Here is a 23,724-nt window from a genome sequence, read left to right as displayed (position 1 = left end):
CTTGAATTTGAGCAAAAAGTAAGAAAGGCAACCATAACCATTAGCCAGGTATGTAAACCATCACTCTAAAGAATTCCAAAACTATACAGAAAACATTTTTCCTCATTTAAAAAAAAGATTTTATTTATTTATTTGACAGAGAGAGAGAGAGAGAGAGAAACAGCGAGAGCAGGAAGACGAGCAGGGGGAGTAGAAGACAGAGAAACAGGCTTCCCCCACTGAGCTGCGAGCCTGATGCAGGGCTCGATCTCAGGACCCTGGAGTCATGACCTGACCCAAAGGCAGACGCTTAACCCACTGAGCCACCGAGGCGCCCACAAAGCAGATACTGTCATGACTGTAGGGTGAATATAAGCCTTGCTCAGTTTATTGATATGTTCTTTCATATGTTTTATTGGATGTCAGTTTGTAGAAGGCAGGATCATCCACAAATAGAATTTGTCATAGCTTGATGTCCTTTAGTCAGAAACACAGGTTACACTTCCTGTGGCTCAAATGGTGGGAAATGGATGAGGGAGAAGAGACATATGCAGGCGGATTTGTTGTTGACGTTATGACTTTTTAGCATTGTCTTACCTCTCTGCCGGCTGACAGAGCTTCTGAAGGTTAGGTTCAAGAAGCTCATGAAACGGTGGGGGGGTGGGGTGGGTGGGTAGTGATGGGACGCACAGTGTCAGTCAACCACCAGAGGTCTTCCTGCTTCTTCAGTCCTATTGGAAAGAAAAGCTGTTGAGGGGCTCTCGTTCACCTGCATGGCAGCTGCCAAGGAGAAAAGCATGTGGAGAGTTATTTTCACGTCTTCCCTCTTCAGACTTAAGCAGAAGGAGGGAGATCTACTCAAGAAGGACAAATATGCCTGTTATTGGCAGGAACATTAACAATTTGATACTGTGATATTCTTTTAAAAATATATATGATCATTTTTCCTTGCAGATCCGAAGACTGCCTGTATTACCAAGGGCATACAATAAGATTACCTCAAGACTAATTTAGGTGTCATCCCACATAACTCCCTAAGCTTATCCCTCATGTGTAGCACTGAGTACACTGTTAAAATTATTGGCTTACTTGTTAGCTTCCTTACTGGATGATAAATTCTTAGAGGGCCGAGAGTTTTTGTCTTGCCATTGTATCCATGGTGCTCCTTGAATGATATATGTTCAGTGGTTTTTTTTTTTTTAAGATTTTTATTTATTTATTTAACAGAGATCACAAGTAGGCAGAGAGGCAGGCAGAGAGAGAGGAGGACGCGGGCTCTCTGCGGGGCTCGATCCCAGGACCCTGAGATCATGACCTGAGCCGAAGGCAGAGGCCTTAACCCACTGAGCCACCCAGGCGCCCCTGTTCAGTGGATTTTTGTTGGGTGAATGAATCAACCTAAGGGAGAAAAAAAATGTTTTTTAAAACACTCTCGAGGGGCGCCTGGGTGGCTCAGTGGGTTAAGCCTCTGCCTTCGGCTCGGGTCATGGTCCCAGGGTCCTGGGATGGAGCCCCGCATCGGGCTCTCTGCTGAGCAGGAAGCCTGCTTCCCCTTCTCTCTCTGCCTGCCTCTCTGCCTGCTTGTGGTCTCTGTCTGTTAAATAAATTAAAAAAAAAATCTTTAAAACACTCTCGATATTAGAGCATGAGCTTGGTGCTATTTATACAAAGGCAAATAAGACAGGCTTCCAGCCATCAAGGTGATCTAGTCTTATTGAGGGGACACACATTAGTAAGTACTCTATATATAGTGTAAGGAAGACTTCACAGAGGATTTGACCTTGGAATGGGGTTTTAGGGGTTGAATAGGAGTTTGCCAGGAAGATCAGGTGAGGTGGGAAGACATACAGAAGGAAGGGCATATCAGAATCAGGTACCAGTAGGTGCCAAGACACAAGCTTGTGAAGCAGCACAGGCCATTCCAAAAACAAGGGGTCATTTACTATTACTGAAATACTTGTGTGTTGATGAAGGGGAGAATGGATGGGATGTATGTTTGGAGATGAGGCCAGGGTAAGGGGCTTAGAAGTTATTAGGTAAACAGTCGGGATTCATGAAAGGGATTTAAGTGAGGTGATGGGTTGGACTGATTCGTGAAGATGGGCATTGACAGGGTGCAGGCTGGGGAAGTGGTGGGTGTGGAGCTGTGCTTGGAGACCGGCCAGGGGTGGGTGAAAGGAAGCAGGCTGCTGAGGAGTTCAGCAGGGTGGTAGTGCTACCCTACAACCCAGTGTGTTAAAACAGATGCAGAGTGGGTGTAGGAGGAGATACTGGGTTTGTTTTAGACAGACCAAGTTTAGAAAACTGTGCCGCATTTTGGTAGAAAGGTCCAGAAGGCAGCTGGACATGATGGAGGCTCAGAGAGGAGGCCAGGGATGGAGTAATTCTCAAGTTTATGCACACCTGTGTTCAAATAACTAAATCAGTCTTCAGGTGGCTGAGATCACTAAGAGAAAGGATATAACTGAAGAAAAGAAGAGACCAGGACAGAGCCTTGGAGAAAAACTTTGAAGGGACAGAAGAAGGCGTGCCCAAATGGTGAGGAAGCAGAGCCATGGCAGACCGGCAGCAAGCACTTCACAAACTCAGGTGTGCCTCAGAATCGCCTGGAGAGCCTCAACATAAAGCACAAGATCTTGCACCCGCACTTGTGGGGATTCTGAGTCAGTAGGTCTGGGGTGGGCCTGAGGATCGAACCTTGAATGTCCTTCCATGCATTGTTGATGCTGCTGGCCACAAGCCAAGCTTTGGGGGGGCACTAGAATGCACAATGAGGAGGCAAGAGAGTGGTCATTGGAAGGTATTGAGACTTCTGGGGATGTAAGAACCTTGGGCACATTTATAAGTTGAGGCGAGAGATGGGAGAAGTTGGACATTCTGGAGAGAAAAGCAGTGATTCGTGGATGAGATCAGGGGAATGAACCCCAAAGAAGATGGAGGTACCAGAGACGGTCCCAGTAAGCATATTAAAGGACTGTGGTGTCCACTTTTAAAACCAAAGCCCCCTTCAAGTAAGAGGACTTTCTCGTGGCTTTTCCTTCCTCTGTTGTGTTTCCATCACCTGCCTCCTCAAGCTGCTGTTCACTTTTACCTTTCTGGCTCCCCCACCATGCCTAGGAGCCTTTATCTCTCTGTCAAAATCCTCCCTGCGCTGTCACTTCCGTGCACGGATACATAAAGAGATGACTTGCTACAGATGAATGATCAGTAATGAATAGACTTTCAGCAACACAAGGCGTTTCAAGGATAAAGGAAAATTTCAAAACCTGTTTGATCATTATTGCTAAAATTGGGTTTCTACCACCTTCTTGCTAGAATTGCCATCAAGAGCTGCTTGACAGCTCCCCTGGGCTATCACGGCCCGGTACTGCAATCACAGTGAAGCAGAGAGACGCAGCTGTCTCTCTTCTACTGACGAAAGCCTGCTTCCTTGTAGCCTCCGAGCCCTCAAACTAGAAAAGCTTCAAAAACCACTTTGTACGATGAAAAACACAACCCCCACCACAAGGATAGCTGTGAGCCGTCATATGCCTGCGTGCGTGTCACATTGTCTGAGTTCTAGACAACAACGATTTATTGAGGGCTTCTCATAAAACAAGCCACCACTGAGATCCAAAGATTAGTAAAATACTGTGGGGATTCAGAGAGGACCTTCATGCCCCTTTCTTTTCTAAGTGCTATATCAACCAAAACGATACAGTTAGAAGAAACAGGCTGGGACTGAAATACCACCTTTCATGTTGCTAAAGCTGGTTTGGACAATGTGGCTTGCACCCGAGGCCAACACTGGCTTCTTGTTTCTTCCTCCAGGACCTGAACTGTCCCCCTGGACGTAGGCAAGGTCACTGGAACCGGCTTTACCTGCCGCTGCATGAGGAGAGAACACATGGCCCTTGGGTAGTGTGTGCATAATGACCCTGTACACGGTCTCATCCATCATAGAAGTAATTTGTGTTTTCCTTGAGCAAGTAAGGGAAGTGGGCAGAGAGAAGGATAGAAGCTCTCCTCTTTGTACTGTGGAGAAAGACAGTTTCCTATATTCTTGATCAAAGCAAGCACTGGGGAGATGGGAGAAGCATGGTCTCCCCTCTCCAATAGTTTGATCCTCTGATGCATGGGTTTTATAATTAGCCCCATGGCCAGCTGAGGATGGGGCTGCTCTCTTGTTACACACGTGTTGGAAGTGGTAAGACAGATATGTGGGTGGTAAGACAGATATGTGGGTATTAGGGGCAATCTGGCTCCACTTTCATGGGACTCTACCTCAAACATAGAGCACCCTGATGTATCTGCCTGGGACAAGAGGGCTGCCCAGCTCAGCCAGCAGAAGTCTCCATAAAGGGATTTATGTTGTAGATGAACTCCAGCACTTTCCTATGCTCTGTTCTGGTTCTCCACTCAGGAATGTCCAGCCGTGTTTGGCCCTGAGCTAAATGTAGTGTCAGAGTACTCTACTAATACCATGCCAGCAAATAAAATGGCCCTGAATTAGAATACTTCTGCCATTATTAATTTCCAAAAGGCAATTTTAGTTCCTGCCCCAAGAAGCTCTCAATCTAATGGAATAAGCCAAATGCCTATATAAATAATTACAACCCAATCTGAGCATTTTCAAGTCAAAATTAAAACATTTATAGCAGCTTAGAGGAGGCAGCATCAATTCTATCTGGGAGAGGGGGAAAAGATTTTAAATAAGATAGCTTTTTAAAATAAGATAGCTTTTTAAAAAACTGTTTATTTTGAAAAAAAAAAATTCAAACATGGAAAAGTTGTAAGAAAGGGAACATTAACTCAAATTCACCAGTTGTTAACATTTTGCTACACTCTCTTTCAATACTTGCATTTTAGTTGTTAGATGAATTTTGCTGAAACAAAATAAAGTTGCAGACATTACCATAGTTTCTCCCTAAATCCCTAAGGATATATCTCTTAAGAACAAGAACATTCTCTTACATACTCATACAGTGCAATTTTTAAATTCAGGAAATTTAATATTACTATAATGCTATTCTATAATAAACAGTCCATTTTCAAGTTTCACCACCTGTTTCTATAATGTGTTTTTTAGCAATTTTTTTCCAATTTAACATCCAACCCGGGGTTACACATTGCATTTCGTTGTCATGTTTCTTTAGTCTCCTTTGATCTCTGGTATTTCCTCAGCCCAGCCCCCACCTCCCTCCTTCCCTCTTGGCTTCCTCTCTTTTTTCACAACATTGACATTTTTAGAATCTAGGCCAGTTGTTTGGTGAAATGTTCCTCAACTTGGGTTTATTTGATTGTTACCGCCTGGTTAGATTGCTTCATGATTTCTTCTTTTTCTCTTTTGAAATAATTTCAAACTTACATAAAAGCCAGAATTATATAGAGTTTTGCAACTTTTTTGTAAGTTCCAAATGATTTTTTTCCCCTAAGATTTTATGTATTTATTTGACAGAGAGAGACACAGCGAGAGAGGGAACACAAGCAGGGGGAGTGGAAGAGGGAGAAGCAGGCTTCCCGCTGAGCAGGGAGCCTGGTGTGGGGCTTGATCCCAGGACTGTGGGATCATGACTTGAGCCAAAGGCAGACGCCCAACGACTGAGCCACCCACGCACCCCATTCCAAATGATTCTTACCCAGATTCACCAATTTTTGACATGTGCTACATCCACATTATCATTCTTTCTTCCTCTCTCCTTCTCCCTTTTTGTGTGTTTGGTGTGTGTTTGTGTGTGTGTGTTGTGTGTACAGAATAGTTTTTATTTATTTTTTTTTTAAAGTAAGCTCTACACCCAATATGGGGCTAACTCACAATCCCAAAATCAAGAGTCACATGCTCCACCAACTGAGCCAGCCACCCACCCCCTAGAATAGTTGTGTTTGTTGTTGTTGTTGTTTTAAATTCTGAACCAGTAAAGAAAAAGTGTCACCTTTGTAATGACAGCTTAGATTAAAAAACTTATACATTTAAGGTATATAACATGATTTTGTGTGTATATTCATAGTAAAAGGATTATTGCAGTCAGGCTAATTAACAGATCCACTTCTTCACCTGGAAAGAGTTACCATTTTTTTCTTTTTTGTGGTGACAGCGCCTCAAATCTAACCTGTTAGCGGGGCACCTGGGTGGTTCAGTGGGTTAAGCGGCTGCCTTCGGCTCAGGTCATGATCTCAGGGTCCCAGGATCGAGTCCCGCATCAGGCTCTCTGCTCAGCAGGGAGCCTGCTTCCCTCTCTCTCTCTCTCTCTGCCTGCCTCTCTGTCTACTGTGATCTCTCTCTGTCAAATAAATAAATAAAATATTTAAAAAAAAAAATCTAACCTGTTAGCAAATTTCCAGTATTCACATCCAGTATTATTGACTATAGTCATTATGCTGTACATTACATCTGTACACTTATTCCTCTTGCATAACTGCAACCTTGTGGCCTTTGACCAACATCTCTCCACTTCCTCCACCCCTAGCACCCCTGGCAGCCACCATTCTACTCTCTGCTTCTATGTATTTGACTTGTTTAGATTCTACATGTAAGTAAGGTCATGCAGTGTTTTTCTTTCTGCATCTGGCTTATTTCACTCAGTTTAATGTCCTTCAGGTTCATCCTGGTTGTCACAAATGGCAGGATTTCTTTCTTTTTTAAGGCTGAATAATATTTTATTGTATGTGCGTGTCTGTGTGTGTGTATGTGTGTGTGTGTGTGCACATAGACACACATATAATACAACTGTGGCATATATATACATCTCTACTTTTTAATGCATTTGTTCATGGATGGATAATTAAGGTTTTCCCCCTATCTTGGCTATTGTGAGTAATGCTGCCATGAGCATGGGAGTGCAGATATCTCTTCTAGGTACCTGCACTTCAGTTCTTTTGGATATATACCCAGACTAGGCATTGCTGGATCCTGCGGTAGTTCTGATTTTTTAAATTTAATTTGATTTTTGATTCGATTTAACTGAATAATTTCTTTAAAGTAGGCTCCACACCGAGCGTGGAGCCCAACACAGGACTTGAACTCACAACCCCGAGATCAAGACCTGAGCTGAGATCAAGAGTTGGACACTTAACCGACTGAGCCACCCAGGCTTCCCGGTAGTTTTGTTTCTAAGGAATAGTTCTTTTGAGTGGGGAGTGGCAACCTCCATACTGCTTTCCAAAATGTCTGTACCCCAAAATTATATTACCACCAACAGTGTACAAAGGTTCCCGTTTCTCTACACCTTGCCAACACTTGTTATCTCTTATCTTTTTGATAATAGTGATCCTAGCAAGTATGAGGTGATATCTCATTATGGTTTTGATAAGCATTTCCCCAATGATTAGTGATGGTGAGCACCTTTTTTGTACTTGTTGACCATTTGTATATCATCTTTGGAAAAATGTCTGTTCAGGATTATTCTCAGTTTTTAATTGGGTTGTTTTGTTTCCCCGCCTCCCCCCCGCCACACTGAGTTACAGGTGTTCTTTATATATTTTAGATATTAACACTTATCAGTTATATGGTTTGCAAATATTTTCTCCTAACCTGTAGATTGCCTTTTCATTTTATTGATTGTTTTCTTTGCTTTGTAGAAACTTCTGTCTTTGGTGACTGAGCTTTTGTTGTCATATAATTGACAGCTTTTTGGGTAGGTCTTGAAGGGGGTGAAGAAGCTTGCCTGTTGGACAGAAGAACTTGGGCATGGGAAGGGAATTATAGCCAGAGGGCTCCGAATGTGCAGAGATGTAAACCAGTATGTACATGAAATAGTTGGTGACTAGCCAATATCTTAGAGTAACTGGTCTGGAGGAGAAGGGACAAGAAAGCCAGTTGGAACTTACCATGTTAAGGAATTTGGACTTTGTTCCATAAGAAAAAAGAAAATGTTGAAGATTTTTTAAGCAAAGAGATAGTAGTATCACATTTATTTTCTTTAGGAAGATTAGGGCACTGTGGAGGAGGAAGGGGCAAGAGAAACAAAATAGGAGGGTAATGCACTGAAGCAGCTGGTGAAGAGACCCGAAGGAAGGGGTGGAGGGGAATGTTTGCTGAATTCCTACTGTGCGCTGGCCATTTTGCATGTGATATCTCATTTCACTATCACAAAAACCAGAGGTCAGAGAGGTTAAGTAATTTGGCCCAGAACTATTGTAGTTAATATTTGGACCCAGGCCCATGTGACTCTAAGGCTCACTCAGAACTACAGTGAGGTCATGAGGAATGGAGACAAGAAGGATCCCAGCTGGTGTTAGTCATGAAAATGACTACTAGGGAAGGGAAAGAACTGGGGAGGTCAGAGAAAATGGTGATTGTGTTAACAGTAGCTATAAATGTGGTTTGGGTGGCTGGGTATATGAAATACTTAGGGCAAGATACTTAGTGGGCAGTTTGGCTCAAGAGCTTGGGAGGGTCTTGATTAGGGTAGAAATGTGGCTGCTTAAGTCATGAACGCATATAGCCAGGAGAGTGCTGAATGCAAACAGAAGATGGTGAGGGGCGGAATTCTTGGTACACCTTCATTTAAAGGTGGTGGGGAAAGAAGAGTCAGTGGGAGAAAAGAGAAAGTGTGGTGAGAGAGTGATGTGATGAGAAGCCAGGATTGGACCATTTTAAGAAGCTGGGTGATGAGAACTACCAAGTACTGAAGAGGAATTGCAAAGGGAGGCCTAAAAAGATTCATTGGCATTTACTCAATGAGGAAGTCTTTGGTTACCATAATGAGAGCAATTTTAGTAGCTTGGCGGAAGTCAGCCTTCCGGATGTTACAGAGTGAGTGGTGGGAGAGGAGTGGGCATAGAGTAGAGATGACTCTTGAGAATTCTGGTGAATGATGATGATGACAGCAGTTAAGTAAGAGAGCTTACTATTGGCCAGGCACTGGGCTGATAATTTACTCTCATTAACCAAGTTAACCCATAACCTCTATGAGGTATATGCTATTATTATCCCCATTTTGTTACGAGGAAATTGTAGCCAAGAGAATTTATAGAAGTTAAGTAATAAGCCCAAGGTTTATACTTCTAACAGTAGATCAAGGATTCAAAATCTAAATCTTTCAGAGTTCAAATCTGGGGTTGCAAGATGGTGGTAGTTGGGGCCGGAGCCTGTGTATAAGCAGTGGGGGAAATCCCAGTAGCGAGGAGAATATTGACTATATGTATAAAGGGAATGATTGATGGAGCAAGGTCACAGAAAGGAGGAATATCAGATCATGTTAAAAAACAGAGTGCCGGGACGCCTGGGTGGCTCAGTTGGTTAAGCAGCTGCCTTCGGCTCAGGTCATGATCCCAGCGTCCTGGGATCGAGTCCCACATCGGGCTCCTTGCTCAGCAGGGAGTCTGCTTCTCCCTCTGCCTCTGCCTGCCATTCTCTCTGCCTGTGCTTGCTCTCTGGCCCTCTCTCTCTGATAAATAAATAAAATCTTTAAAAAAAAAAAAAAACACAGAGTGCCCACTTTTGGACACCTCTTTTTTGTCAAAGGCCAGAACAGATGAGAGAAGAATCCATAAATATGGACCAGATGTCAGCTAAGGTAGATTTTTTTTTTGAGATTTGAGGAAAAATTGGCTTACTTAAAAAAGTTCCCATTCCACTTTGGGACTTCCTTCGAAAGGTCAGTGTCTTCTCCAAGATTTTTGTTAATTTCTAGAAGTTCATCGTGTGGTTTCTTTGGCTTTTGAGTTTCTGCTTCCACTAAATTCTTCATCTCACTTGTAATTCAGTTTCCTTGTTTCTATTCCTTGGTTCCAGGCTGACCCAGCTGTAGAACTCAGACCTGTCCCCTCTGCATCTTTTTCCTTGGTTTCCCCCAAATCACTCACAAAAGGCATTTGTGCATGTGTCAGATATTACTGAAGGCTTCAGGGATTTTATATCCTTAGCAACACAAAACAATGTGAAGTCCAGTAATAGAAGATTCTATTTTAAACATGATTTCCGCTCCCCATTCCCGGGAACTCTCTCCCCAAGCTTCAAGCTCCCATGCCATTATTTAAGCACCAGCTCTCCTTTCACTCCTCCCATTTCCTCTCCCCTTTGCCCTGTTCCAGACTTCGTAGTCTTCCTCTTTTTTATTTTTTTAAAGATTTTATTTATTTTTTTGACCAAGAGACAGATCACAGGTAGGCAGAGAGGCAGGCAGTGAGAGAGAGGGAAACAGGCTCCCTGCTGAGCAGAGAGCCCCATGTGGGACTCAATCCCAGGACCCTGAGATCATGACCTGAGCCGAAGGCAGAGGCTTTAACCCACTGCGCCACCCAGGCGCCCCGTCTTCCTCTTTTTTAAAATGCAGATCTGTTTAGCAATCTCTTTGTTTCACAGTTTTATTACAAGCCAAGCTTTCTTCTTCCATACTCCAAGTGTAATATTGAGGTAGATTCCTCTAGAAGGCATTGTCTATCCCTGAGAGGAACTTTGCATCAGCTGCTAAAACAATAATCTTTTCACTCAGTACTTACAGATGGCTTAAATGTGGGAGAAGAGAACTTAAAGGGATTATGTGTGTTGCTTCTCTTTTCTCAGTGAATATGAGATGTACTTTTCTGTTGAGGTAGGAATGGGTCTAGGAGAGATCTGACAACTAAGGTGAGGGATTCTGACAAAGAAATTTACCAGGTTTCTAAACTATGATAAAATACCATATTTACATAGAATGATTCCTTAAACTAAGCCTACAAATGAGTAGAATTGATTCTCAGGCTGGAGATGAATTATTCAGTTTACTGAGTGCTCTGGTCAATATGAGAAAAGTAGAAAAACCAACGGAGAAGGGAAAAGTCAGTGTAAGTAAACTAAAGTCAGGATAATGGAGATCACAGTCCTTGCTGATCCTTTCTATCCCCCCAACACAGGCATGAATACATACATGCAGTTTCAGCATTGTTCTGGGCCTAGATAGCTGTTCATCTTGCAGCTGAAAAAGGACAAAGGAGTTGCATTAGTTGTTTGTTGTCCCCTAACAAATGACCTCAAATGTAGTGATTTAAAACACAACTAGTGGGGTGCCTGGGTGGCTCAGTTGGTTGGGTGGCTGCCTTCGGCTCGGATTGTGATTCCAGGGTCCTGGGATTGAGCCCCGCATAGGGCTCCCTGGTCAGCAGAGAGCCTGCTTCTCTCTCTCCCTCTGCTTGCCTCTCTGCTTACTTGTGCTTTCTCTCTCTCTCTGTCAAATCAATAAATAAAATCTTAAAAACACACACACACACATAACTAGTTATTATCTCTCAGTTTCTGTAGGTCAAGAATTCGGGAGCAACTCAGCTGGCTGGCTCTGGCTCAGGATCTTTCATGGGCTGCATCATTTGAAGGCCAGACTGGGGCTGGAGGATCTGCTCCCAATCCCATTCACATGGTTGCTGGCAGGAACCTTCAGTTCCTTACCACATGGGTCTCTCTACAGTGTTGCTCATGACATGGCCTCTAGCTTCTTTCAGAGCGAGTGATCGAAGAAAGAAACTCACCACAGTGAAAGCTGAAATACCTTATATAACTTAATCTCAGGAGTGACTTACCATCATTTCTGCATTGTTCTGTTGGTCAGAGATCATCTGTGGTACAGTGTGGACAGGGACTACATGAGGCTGTCAATACTAGGGCTAGAGATTGCTGGGGATGTTTTGGAGGCTGGTTACCAGAGAAGTCTTTCCAAAAACGTTTTGTGTGTGTGTGTGTGTGTGTGTGTGTGTGTGTGTGTGTGTTTCTCTGCGTGGGCTGATACCTTAAAATGCCAGGAAGAGGGTATAGTTAGATAGTTATCTGACTTCTGGATTTAATATTAGAACTGGTAAAATAACAAATAATTAGTCGGGGGGGGGGGCACCAAAATAAGTATGTCTCAGGATTTTGTCATGTAGGGAAGATTTTTAAAAAGCTGCCATTTACCACCATTTTTATTTTCTAAGAAGGAATTTTAACATAAGAAAGGGGAAGGAACATAATCTCAAAATAAAGGACAATCTTTAAATTGAGTAAATTTAGCTTTATTAAAAGCTCAATAACTTGCCTTTGCTTTTCTCATTGAACTGTGGACTGACAAAAATTTTATCTAATCTTGGTCCACAGACTGTCATTCAGGGACCACTGAGAACAGACATGGAATGTTCTAGTACCTTTAGAGATGAGAATGAACACAACAAAACAAAAAGAAGTTGTTGAAATGGCTGATACGTAAAGATAGCAATTTTATAAAATTTTGCTCGTAGGCTGGAAGCCACAGAACTGACAAATACTTACCAGTTTCTGTGTTTTTTGCTATTAATTTGTATTCCTACTGGTATTTAGATGTTTATTATTAAAGCTAATTAAAGAGGAAATATATAAAAAGTGAACATCATTACAGCATATTTAAATGTACATAAAAGTAATAGAAATGCATGGTGCTGTTTGAACTTTTAAAATCTTTTCATATTTAGTATATTTTACATATAATTAATGTATTTTTTGATTACTTGCATCATTTATCTCATTTACCCTTTTTCTAAATAATCACCTCTTCATTTTATAGGTGTGTATTTCTTTATAATGTTATAATAATAACAATGTTATTATTTGTGTCCCTTATTACAGAAAATGAACTTTCTGGGGGTGCTGACTGGCTCAGTTGGCATAGCACGTGACTCTTGATCTGGAGGTTGTAGGTTCAAGCCCATGTTGGGTGTAGAGATTACTTAAAAGATACGACGTATCTGACACTATCCATTAGAGGTGAGCTTTGGATTGTTAATTGTGGCCCCCAGAACTGATGGATTTGTAGAACTATCACATTTTCTTTTTTTTTTTTTTTTTTTTAGAAATACCACATTTTCATTTGGTTTCATTTTTTTTAAAAGTTTTTATTTATTTATTTGACACAGAGAGAGAGAGAGATCACAAGTGGGCAGAGAGGGAGGGGGAGGCAGCCTCCCCACTGAGCAGAGAGCCTGATGCAGGGCTCCATCCCAGGACCCTGAGATCATGACCTCAGCTGAAGGCAGAGGCTTAACCCACTAAGCCACCCAAGCGCCCCTCAATTTTGATTTTATAACCAAATTGGCTAACTAAGAAATTAATTGATGTTCTGTAAGTACTTCTTTGACATTTTGCCAATTTTCAATTGGAATGCTTTGTTTACTTGAGGTATTTTTAAGTGAAAGCATAGCAAGCGTTTGCTTTTTTGAATCTATGGGTAGCTTTTTTGGTGTAAGGACATTCCTGAAGTCATAGAGCTGCATATAGTGTGACATTGGAACTCAGCTGTCAGTGCTCTCCCTAATTTTTTTTCTTTTTTTCTGGTTACAGCTCTCATTGTGCGAAATTCTGCAAACACTCAGACATGCTATGTTGAGGCATGCTGTGTTTAGCTGAGCACATTTTTGCACTCACTAGCATAATTTAGAGTAAATGTTAGGAACCTGTATTTTTGTGGCGGGGAACATATGTATCATTACTTGGAACTTCCAGGAACAAGCTTAGGAAATTTTGATGGCATTTTGATACTTACTGATCATCAGACATGACTGCCCCTGCAAAGCTATGCTGACATGGTAGGGAGAGAATAAGAAGTCACAGAAGAGACCTTACAGGCAGATACATTGTATTTTTAGGGATGACAGCTAATTTTTGAAATGTTAACTGGTCATTACAGATTACACTTCTTATGTAGATAACCGGTTTGAACCAGGCTAAGCATCCTAATGAATGTGAAACTAGTACAAAATTTCTTTTTCACAGCCACATAGAAGGTAGTGAGTACTATGACATGAGGCAAGGAGTTAACAAATCCTTTTTTTTTTTTTTTAAAGATTTTATTTATTTATTTGAAAGAGAGAGAGAGAGCAAGCATGAATGGGGGGTGGGGCAGAGAGGGAGAATCAGGCTCCCTGTGGAGCAGGGAAGCAGGGAGCCAGACATGGGGCTCAATCCCAGGACCCCAGGATCATGCCTGGAGCCAAAGGCAGACACTTAACTGACTGAGCTACCCAAGTGCCCCAACAAATCCTTTTTTGACAGTAATGTGTGCTCTGTTTTAGAGGTGATGTTAACTCAGTATTCTTACTACAAATTATTTGCAAACTGTCCTATTCAGATTTTGCCAGATAAAAAAGAGCCTCTTTTAAAAGATAACATCAAAGCCAGAACTTTCAGAGTGAGCCACTTAGCAGGCTAGTGAGTGCCATCCATGGAGCCTCAGAAGATGACCTTTTGTCTTTTTGGCATTGATGGACCAAAGAAAAGAGTAACCTTGGAACTCTAATCTAGGAATTGTCATGCATTGTTCTAATTATAAGCCACAAAACTGCTCAATCATTTATATTTAGAAAAGATCTTGAATAGTGGCTGTCAGCACTTTCCTTTAAAATCAAAGCACTACAGATAGGACGAGTTCTTATCTGACTTAAACTCACCAATAATTCCTGAATCATACCTTTTGAAGGTTGCTGGGGGTCACCAGTGGCTTGCTGGTGATTGATCTGGAAGCCTTGCTGAGTGGATTGTGGGTCTGGCAGCCATCATCATGGAAAGTGACCACGGGCGCCTCTCTCCCTCTACGACTGGAAGTTAACTTTTTTCGATTTCTCCTTCTATAGGAGTAAAGCCCCTTTCTCCTGGATATTTACATTTTGGGAAAAACAGGTCATCAGTGAGGATCTTCTAAGGGAGTTCTTTCCTGAAATCTATAAATAAATTTCCTGATGTAACAACACAGTCTCATTAGTATAATCTGTCATACTCCATGCATTTTCTATTTCTCTAACATCTATGACTCAAAGTATAATTCCCTTGTGAAAGAAATAAATACCAACTTCTTAAGCAGCCAATCTTTCAATTATTTGTACCATTTGAACTCATTTAACAGAATCAGATGCCTCTGTTCAATCCATTAATGCAACATACAATTCACATTGCCATCTCCAGCATTTCTCTTGCAATGTGGTGTAATATGGTTGTTAAGATTTCAGCCTTTGGAGTCAAGAGTACTTGGGTCCAGATCCTGGCACCACCACTAACCAGCTGTGTGATTTGGGCGAGTTACATAACCTCTCTGGGCTTCCGTTTTCTCAGTTGTGAAATGGGAATCGTGACGGTACTTACTATGTAGTGTTGTTAGGACTAAATGAGATAATACATTCCACAAACAGAAACGTATTTGCACTAGCTTAAATAAGTAAGGCCTTTCTGCCTGCCTTTCTTTCTTTCTGTTTTTCAATAGCAAGGCTACGTGAGCAATCCCAAGGATACCCAGTGACACCTGGGATATATGCGACCAGAGCTGGAGAGTGCGCAACCTCTGAGGCTTCTCCATCTCCCACAGGACTGTTTGCTTCACTCTGTGTGTTGGCTCTATTTTCTGCAGACCAGCATTCTTGGCTTATCACTGTGCCCATGTCCAGAGATCCTTTCCTCCAAATGCATACAATTTATTAGATGAGGCACTTTTATCACCTGACTCCTGCTCCCAAGTTTCCAGATAAGAAGAAGTCTGATCAGCTGGGGCTAGAAAGGTTGAAGCTCTGAGATAAAAACGGTGGCTATTTCCAAAGGGTCTCTAAGGAGGTGGTGTAATGGTGGGGGTAGGGTGACAGTATTGGCAACGCTGGGATATTCATAGTGACAAAGCTCCAAGGTGCTTAAAGGCTCCATGTTGTGGATTGAATTACTTACTTGAAAAATCTTTTTATTGAAGGATAATATACATATAGAAAAGGACACTAACACAAGTGTACAACTTGATGAATTTTGACAAACTGATAACAGGTGTAAGCAGCGTGCAGCTCAAGAAACAGAGCGTGGCCAGCACACACGTAGCTCCTTTCACACTCTCTTCTGGTCGCTGCTCCTTGGGGTAGATTAGTTTTGCCTGTGTTGATACTCTGCATAAATGGAATCACAGCCCAGGTACTTTCCTCCTGTCTGGCTTCTTTTGCTTAATGTTGTTTGTGAGCTTCCCCAGTATTGTTGTATATATTTGTAGGGCATTCTCATTGCTGTAAAGTATTCATTTGGGTGAGTACACTACACTTTGTTGATCTAGTCTATCCCTGATGGACATGAGGTTGTTTTCTGTATCTGTCTATTCCTTGTGGTGCTGTTGTGAATTTGTTTTGTTGACGTGCACACATTACTCCTGATTACTTTTACCACCACAGGCTTATGCAGGGTGTGCTGAATTATTTTCCATCATATATAATTGAATTGAGGGTCTCTTATGGGTGAATATTGTTATGCTTTTTATCTGGTGATTTCTTATCTTTTTATGTTATGAGTTTCATGGTGTGAGGGAAGTGTTATATTTTAAACATTTTGCATACATGCAAAAAACCCTGCATATATTTGGAGAGAATGCTCAACTATTTGTTAATGGAATGAATGAATAAACAAATAAACAGTGGTGTATGCCTTTTCCTTTTCTGGGAACATGCCGTATTTATAGGAGAGGCTCTCATTGCTGTATTTAGATAAGGCTGACCTGCTGCTTAGCCAAAGCTGATTGATCAAGGGGTCAGCACAAGACCCCAGCCAGGACAATCGTGTCTCTTTTCCAGGAACTTAAAATCTGGAACAAAAAGAGGCAGACTGGGCACTGCAAAGTCCCTGTGACTGTGCTCTAGAGAGAAGACCCACAGGCTCCTGCTTTGGTACCAAAGGCATACTGGGTTCCTTGAAGCGTATAAAGATCTGCATACATGACAGTTAAATAACAAAGCAAAACTATTTGACTGAGTTCCAAAATGCAAAGTAGAGACAATAAATGTTGTAAAAGGTCACAATATGGAGTGATCAGTAAACTAGTTTCATTGCATATCTTACTGTCTTGGTTTTCTTTCTTGAGGACAGTTACTGTGAATGTGATTGTATTTTCCAAGCCAGAAACTGCAGAGTTAAGGCAACAGCCCAAGAGAGGAATAATGAGGACTTGGATCCAGGAACTAAGTGTGGGACTGCAGGTGGTAGAGATCCTATACATGAAATTGTTAGGTCTTAGAAATTGATTTAATGTGAGGGTGAAGAGAAAAATGAAGATGGTGCCAGGTTTTGAGTTTCTATGTTAGGAAAGATAATGGTAACACCATTATAAACAGGGACATTTGAGGAGAGCAAAGGGGGAGGGGGTAAAGAAGTTCAGTGCGGGATATAGTAAATTTAAAGTCCTGGCGAGACAGTCATATTGTTCTGGTCAAGAATACTGGCTTTGGAGTTCGGAGGACTTGGAGTTCCTGTTGTACTTTGCACCCCACTCTGTGATCTTGGGCACTGTACTTATTTGGCTTCTTTAAGTCTCTGTTCCCCACTGATAGCTCCCTGTAAGGGTTAAAATGAGACAATGCCTACAAAGGGTTTAGCTTATTGCTTGGCAATTAAGTATTCATAAAACATGTATTGATAGGATGATGATGATGGTGTGCTTATGTCTGGAGTGCAGCTCAAAGACAGGGACTCAAAGACAGGAATCTGCTTAGAGGAGCATGCATGTGATGCAAGGGAGCTGTTGACACTGGCAACGAAGAGACTGTGGAGAGGAATCAGAAAGTGGCCCGTCATTACTTTTCAGGGAACAACATCTCTTAGGAGACAGGAGAAGGAACAGGAGCCAGAGGGAGAGAATGAATATGGAACTGTTTGAAAGGAAGAAGAAAAAGCGAGACAGAGGACCTGCTCAAAAGATCCAAAGGAAGAGGATGGTTAGCACCCAGAGCTCTACTGAAGTCGAGACACCAAATTTCCATTGGGTGCCATTTTTCTTCTTAAAGTTTATCTATCTTCAGCATCAAGGAAATCAACCATAGGGAAAACCATGTGGTAAGTCACTTGGATGTGCAGGAGACATTTAGGCTGAGTCCTCTAGGTAGCAGCTATCTGCAGGCCCTCTCTTGTGTGGAGATGAACCAATACCTGGTAATACTTACCATGGCTTCTGGGCTTCTGTGTGTCTCCTCCCACACTGCCAGACTTCTGCCTGCTGCCACAGAGCTCTGGAGGAGAGCCAAGAAGATGAGCTGTTTAAAAAAAGAGAGAGAGAAAGGAAAAAAAGACAACCTTAGATTATTCAGGGTTATTTGGGCAAGTCTTCCTCATTTTCATTTCCTGGAATGCTTCTGATTTTTAAAAATTTGCTCCCCCCCTTTCCTGAACACACTGGTTAAAAGTTAGAAAGGTTGTTGTACATACATGATAGTGGTAGGACTTTGAATATTTGCTCATAGTGATAAACTACTAGCATAGAGTAATAAAGGTGAGGAAAACGGTGAGGTAGGAGGAGAAAGGGAAATAGGGGTGAGTAAGGAGGTGTCAGGAAAGAAGAAAAAGGAGGGTCAGAAGGAGGAATGAAGGGTGTGTTCTGGAAAACAGTTTGCTAGGTTTCTTAAAGTTTTTTAGGGGGTGGAATCCTCAGCTCAAACTGTCCCCTGTGGGAAACTAATCAATCTTCAGTGTTTTCTAGGCCTCCTAGCTAGAGCGTGGGCCTGGGCTCTACTGGGAAGGGTGTATGGGTGGGATATGGCAGCTGTGGAGCTGTCTCTGGGGGTGCAGCTTGGCTAGAGTGCCAGACCACCCACGCACAGGGATAGGAGCCTACCGCTGGCCCTCCCCAGCTATTCTCGGCTTTTTTTTTTTTTTTTTAAATTTTATTTATTTATTTGACAGATAGAAATCACAAATAGGCAGAGAGGCAGGCAGAGAGAGAGAGAGAGAGAGGAGGAAGCAGGCTCTCCGCGGAGCAGACAGCCCGATGCGGGGCTCGATCCCAGGACACTGGGATCATGACCTCAGCCGAAGGCAGAAGTTTTAACCCATTGAGCCACCCAGGTGCCCCGCTATTCTCGGTTCTGGTGTGTTCTGGGTTCCCTGCTCAGGAAACCTTGGGGCAGAAGCCCTGCCCATCTGGAGGATTAAAAACATGTTAAGAAAATAGTGAATCCATTTATAGATTTTAAATAATGTTTAAACTCCTTCTTGAGTTAACAATAATGATCAGGTGGGTCTTTTCAGACTGGTAGAGTTGTTTCGCCCACCCCCATTGTTTCAGATCCTGCGCTGACTTTGCAGGTGTGAGGGTCTCTTAAGACTGACTGTAGGATAGGGGGCCCTTGCAGGTTCACAGGGCTTGGCTCTTCAGTATTGCAAACGGTATTGCTTTTTCCTCCTAGTTTTGGTTGATTTTGCTACAGGATTGGATTAAGCTATTGTTTTTGTAAAGCCCCGGGGGTTTTTGTTGTTGTTTGTTTTGTTAAGCATCCAAGCTGCCAGGCCTTTTCTTTGTTGTTACACTCAAAAGTGTTTCAAAACTCCAGACTGTTGCTGGGGACGGTCCGTTCTTTGAGGAGGGCCTTTTCTACCGGTTTGGGTTTATTTTTGGACTTGGATTTCACCGGGCCTGCTCGAAGCGGCCGAGCTTCTCGGAGTCGGAACCCGTTCCAGAGCTGTCGGAGGCATTCTCTCCGCACTCCGTAGGTAGGTTCTTCTAAGGGGCGAGGGGCATCCGTAGGGCGCCGGTCTGAGGGCCCAGCGGAGCCCGCCGCGTCCTTCCTTCCCGCTCCTCCGGCTGGCCGCCGTCGCCCTCGCTTTCGCCGCGCGTTTCCCACAATCCCCGGCGCCGCCGCCGCCGTTGCCCCCGGACTCAGGCGAGCCCGGCGGCGGAGCCCGAGGCCTTGGCGGCCCTTCGGGCGCAGTCCGGAAAGTGGCGACCGTCCCCCGCCTCCCGGGCTCCCGAGCGCCCGGGTTCGGCCATTTCCGGCCCGGCGCACTTCGGCAAGTTCCGCAGTCGCTTGTCGGAAATGGCTGCCCGCCGGCAGGGGGAGCGGAGGATCCGGCGCGGCCTGGAAGGCGGACAGCAGGCGGCGAGAGCGGCTTTGGGGTACCCGAGTTTCGCGCAGGCGGCGGCGGCTCGTCCCTGAACTGGAAGCCGGTCGGACTCCTGGCGGCGGCGGCGGCGGCGGCTGGAGCTCGGAGCAGCCGGGGGCGGCGGCCCGGAAGCGCTCGTGGTAGGGATCGGGGGCTGGCCCCAAGCGCTAGGCACCGGGCAGGGGGGCGGGAGGGACCGGGTCCGGCAGTGCCGGGGCCGCGGGAGCCGCGGGGAGGCTGCCGCCCTGCGCGGCAGGGGCGTGCAGCCTCGGAGTAGGCCTTCCCAGCCTTCTCGAGGGTCTGGGGGGGAGGACCTCCAGGGCCTTAGCCACCAGCGAGGAGGGGTAACCGGGCTCCGGGGGCTCTCAACGCGACCCTCCCTCCTCCCCGGCGTCCCTGGTAGCCCGTTGGGGTTGCCGCGTACCCACCTCCACCCCTTTTTCTGGAAGCTCGTCTTCAGGCTGTGCAGCGTCTTCTGCCTAAGCCCTCCACCCTTCCTTTGCCCCCTGTGTTTGTCCAGCTGCTTGGGTAAGAGCATCTTCTGTGGACGAAGGGGCAGCCCGGGTCTGCCCCCCTCCCTTGTTCCCTGTGCACACACTCCCACCATCTGCTTCGCGCCGCGTTCACACAGTCGCCTGCAGCTGCTTCTGCTTTGGTTCTTTTCAGGGGTTCACCTCCTTTGATCATAAGCCTCTAGTCGGAATAGCCACTTCCTGTCCGAGGGTCCAGGGGCCGCTGTTCTCTGCATCTGGGACTCTTGCGCCCAGGCCCAGCTCTATAGCGATGGGCCTAACGCTGCCTGGGCAGGAGAGGGACTGCGGAGTGCCTGTCCACACTACTGAAATCTTAGCCGGTGACCCGACCCGCGCGCTGCAGGGGACAGGACAAATCCCGAGAGCTTTGAAGATCAGGCAGGGCTGCCAGACTGCAGATAGTGTGTATATCTCTTCTCCACTTTGAGCCAGTGGTTCAGTTCCTCTTTGTTATCTGTAGCTCTCAAAAGACTCGAATTTGTTGGCCTGGACTTCTTTTCTTTCCTTTTAACAAATTCTTAAGGGCTTCTGACAAGTCCTCTTAGTTCAACTCCAATGCAAGAGGAGGAGGAAGTCAGAACAGTGTATGACCTTTTTTTCCCCCCGCATTATGTGATTTACTTAAGAGGTGTCTTTAGCGGTTCTTCCCCTCACTTTGTCCTGTTTTCGCTCTAATTTAGGTAGCTTCAGTTTTGAAGGCTGGGCTCCTCATGTTTCCTTGTTTTTAAAAGATCTTTGTGTGTTGCGATCATGGAGACTATCAGCATTTTACCCTGTTTTGCTCAAGATTAGTTTTGGTGTCTATCCAGTTATTATAGGGTATATCTGGAGTGCCTGGGATAGTAACCTGTGGGTTCTTGATAGTCTTGAGTAAAGCTAAACATTCTCAACAACTTATTTACCAGGGGGACTTAAATATTTCCTCATCTAAAACTGTTACTTGGTGAGTTAAAAATACCTTATCCTGTGGGAATTTCCTGATCTTCCACCTCTGGGGGAGGCTGAGGAATTGTAAGTACATATAAGTATGTGGGAAACTCGCTTAAATGCTTTCTGGAGGAGAATTAGAATTGTGGATCGTTAGAATCTTGAGATATTTATTTAATACCTGAAGATGTGGTCTGTGGTCTCAGGGGGCATGCCTATTAACCAAATGATTGTCAAGAGTGTGTCTTCATTCCTTCATATTTCTCTTCATTTTCTTTTTTAAATTTTTATTTTATTTTATTTTATTTTATTTTTAAGATTTTTATTTCCTTATTTGACAGAGAGACATCACAAGTAGGCAGAGAGGCAGGCAGAGAGAGAGGAAGGGAAGCAGGCTTCCTTCTGAGCAGAGAGCCCGATGGGGGGGGGGGCTCAATCCTAGGGCCCTGAGATCATGACCTGAGCTGAAGGCAGAGGCTTAACCCACTGAGTCACCCAGGCGCCCCTTCTCTTCATTTTCTAGGGGGAAAAAACCCCAACAAACTGGCATTAAATGTTTGGCATGTAGTTGGAATCTCTTAATGATTAGGTCTCAGAGTTTTAACCTATGAGTAAAAAGACTTTAAATGAGCAGGTTAGAGAGAAATAAGACATGGAGTAAGCCTGAGTAGTGGACTTACAGGACACAGTGGAAGGTTCAAAGGATAGTTGGAAGCTGTAAGAAGAATGTGGGGATTAGATAAGGACTTGCCCTTTCCCTCTGGGCACTAGGCTATCTGTTGAGTGAAAAGTCTCGGTGCAGGAGAGAATGGTGGAAGGGCTGTGTGTGTGTGTGTGTTCCCTATCTGAGGTGAGACTGGCAAGTAATGCCCTGGAGGAGGGTTGGAAATATTGCCAGAAATAGAGGTAGAGTCAGGTATTAGGAAAATGAAGATCTGTCTCAATCTACCGTTGGTAGAGATTTGAGCGCCTTTGCATGTGGTAATAAGTTCAGAATGAGCCAAAGAATATGAATCTTCCATGAAGTCCTAAAACTGCACTTATTTCTGCTGGATATTAAGTTTATATCAGAAAACTTCTGTTAGCGTATTTATTTCCATTTTATTTTTATTCCCTCTTAATTTTTGGTAACTACTTTGAAAACCTATAATGATAGGATAACCAAAAGATTTTTCATGCATTTGTATGTTCCATGCAAATAGTGGAGCTTAGACATATGAGAGTTTGAGAACTTAAGAGGGATGGAGGTAGCATGATCTTTTCCTGCCTGAATCAGTCCCACACTCCTTGTACACGGGGAATTTTTCACATCTTTTTGGTGATGTTACTAGGTGGAAGAGATAGTATTAAAAATTTTGTAATCTTGAGTGTGTAGAGGAATATGGGGTCTCCATTTAGCGCACATTTACCTCCCCTATACTCAGGCTTTAATGTTTTGTTTGGGATTTTGCTCACATGCATCGAAACGACCCAGTAAAATCCTAGGGATGGAGCCACAGGAAGATGAGGTATCTCATCATTCAGCCACCTGTGTGGTTTGCAACCAAAGAGTACTTTTACAGAAAAGTAGGTAAATTTTTTCTGTAAAGGACCAAATAATTATTTTAGGTTTTGCAGCTCTTCAGCTCTGCTACTGCAGAGCGAAAGCAGCATCTACGTAATACATATATACAATAAATATGTACAGTAGTACAAACATGTAATCCATAACTGAATGAGCAAGTTTGTGTTCTAGTGTAACTTTATTTACAAAAGAGGCAGCTGGCTGTAGTTTATCACTGTCTGCCCTAGTGCATCAGCCCCTCATACATGTGTCCTTACTTTTGTGTGTTCCTTCAGTTGTGTGCAGTTCCTTTTAGACTAGTTGGTAATGTTAATGATTAACATCCTGGATGTTTGCTTTGGTGACTGTTTTCTCTGTTATCCTATCTTACATTGTTATCATTTTAACCTTGTTCTCTCAACATTTAGCATTTTTAAAACACTTTAAACATTTTTTTCAACAAATGTTTGATATTCTGTGGCAGGAAATGAATTAGATTGGGAGTATACCCTTAGCTTGTATAATAAAAGAAATAGATAAATACCTTACGATGGCAGGTTATGATAATGTCATAATTACTATTGTTCTTTGCCATTATAGAGTACTTTTATGTATTTCTTTTTTTGTTACATGGGTTTTGATTTTTACAGTAATTCTGAGAGATAAACGGCTAAATGTTAATACTGTTTCTTCTTTTGAGGGGAAGGGAAAGTAAGAAAGAAAACTGAGATGTGGGGAGGTTTTGACCAAGGCCAGTGGTAATAAGTGCAGAATTCTTGACCCGGCCAATACTACTTATTGACCTGTCTCCATTTGAATATGTCCTATTGGAATTTGTAGACTAGTTTTCTTTTCCCTTGTTGACATGCAGTTGGCCTCTCTGTAATTGTCACCTTTTAGGGCAGTGTAAAACATGTCTCTGCCTCTTCTTTGTGACAGTTTTTCAGATGTTGGAAGGTAGC

At 43.5% G+C, this 23,724-nt stretch overlaps 1 protein-coding gene and 1 long non-coding RNA gene across 4 annotated transcripts in view; one reads left to right on the top strand and one right to left on the bottom strand.

The window, feature by feature from the left end:
- The first annotated feature begins 253 nt into the window (after positions 1-253).
- EXTL3 (exostosin like glycosyltransferase 3) overlaps positions 254-23,724 on the top strand; it is a 103,395-nt gene continuing 79,924 nt past the window's right edge. The window contains exons 1-2 of one of the 3 annotated variants that reach the window (XM_032332301.1): positions 254-344; positions 2,413-2,568. The gene's annotated coding sequence lies outside the window, so the exon portion shown is untranslated. Of the gene's footprint in view, positions 345-2,412; positions 2,569-19,286; positions 19,370-19,795; positions 19,900-23,724 lie in introns of those variants that run through there. The other 2 variants (XM_032332302.1, XM_032332300.1) reach the window with 2 other exon arrangements.
- LOC116584263 lies at positions 342-18,230 on the bottom strand. Its single transcript, XR_004283127.1, has 3 exons — positions 17,827-18,230; positions 10,809-10,856; positions 342-710 (listed from the first exon to the last, which is right to left on the bottom strand). It is a non-coding gene; the product is annotated as an uncharacterized LOC116584263 (long non-coding RNA).

The sequence above is a fragment of the Mustela erminea genome, chromosome 2, assembly GCF_009829155.1.
Source record: "Mustela erminea isolate mMusErm1 chromosome 2, mMusErm1.Pri, whole genome shotgun sequence".
Taxonomy (NCBI): domain Eukaryota; kingdom Metazoa; phylum Chordata; class Mammalia; order Carnivora; family Mustelidae; genus Mustela; species Mustela erminea.
This window is presented reverse-complemented; position numbering and strand designations above follow the sequence as displayed.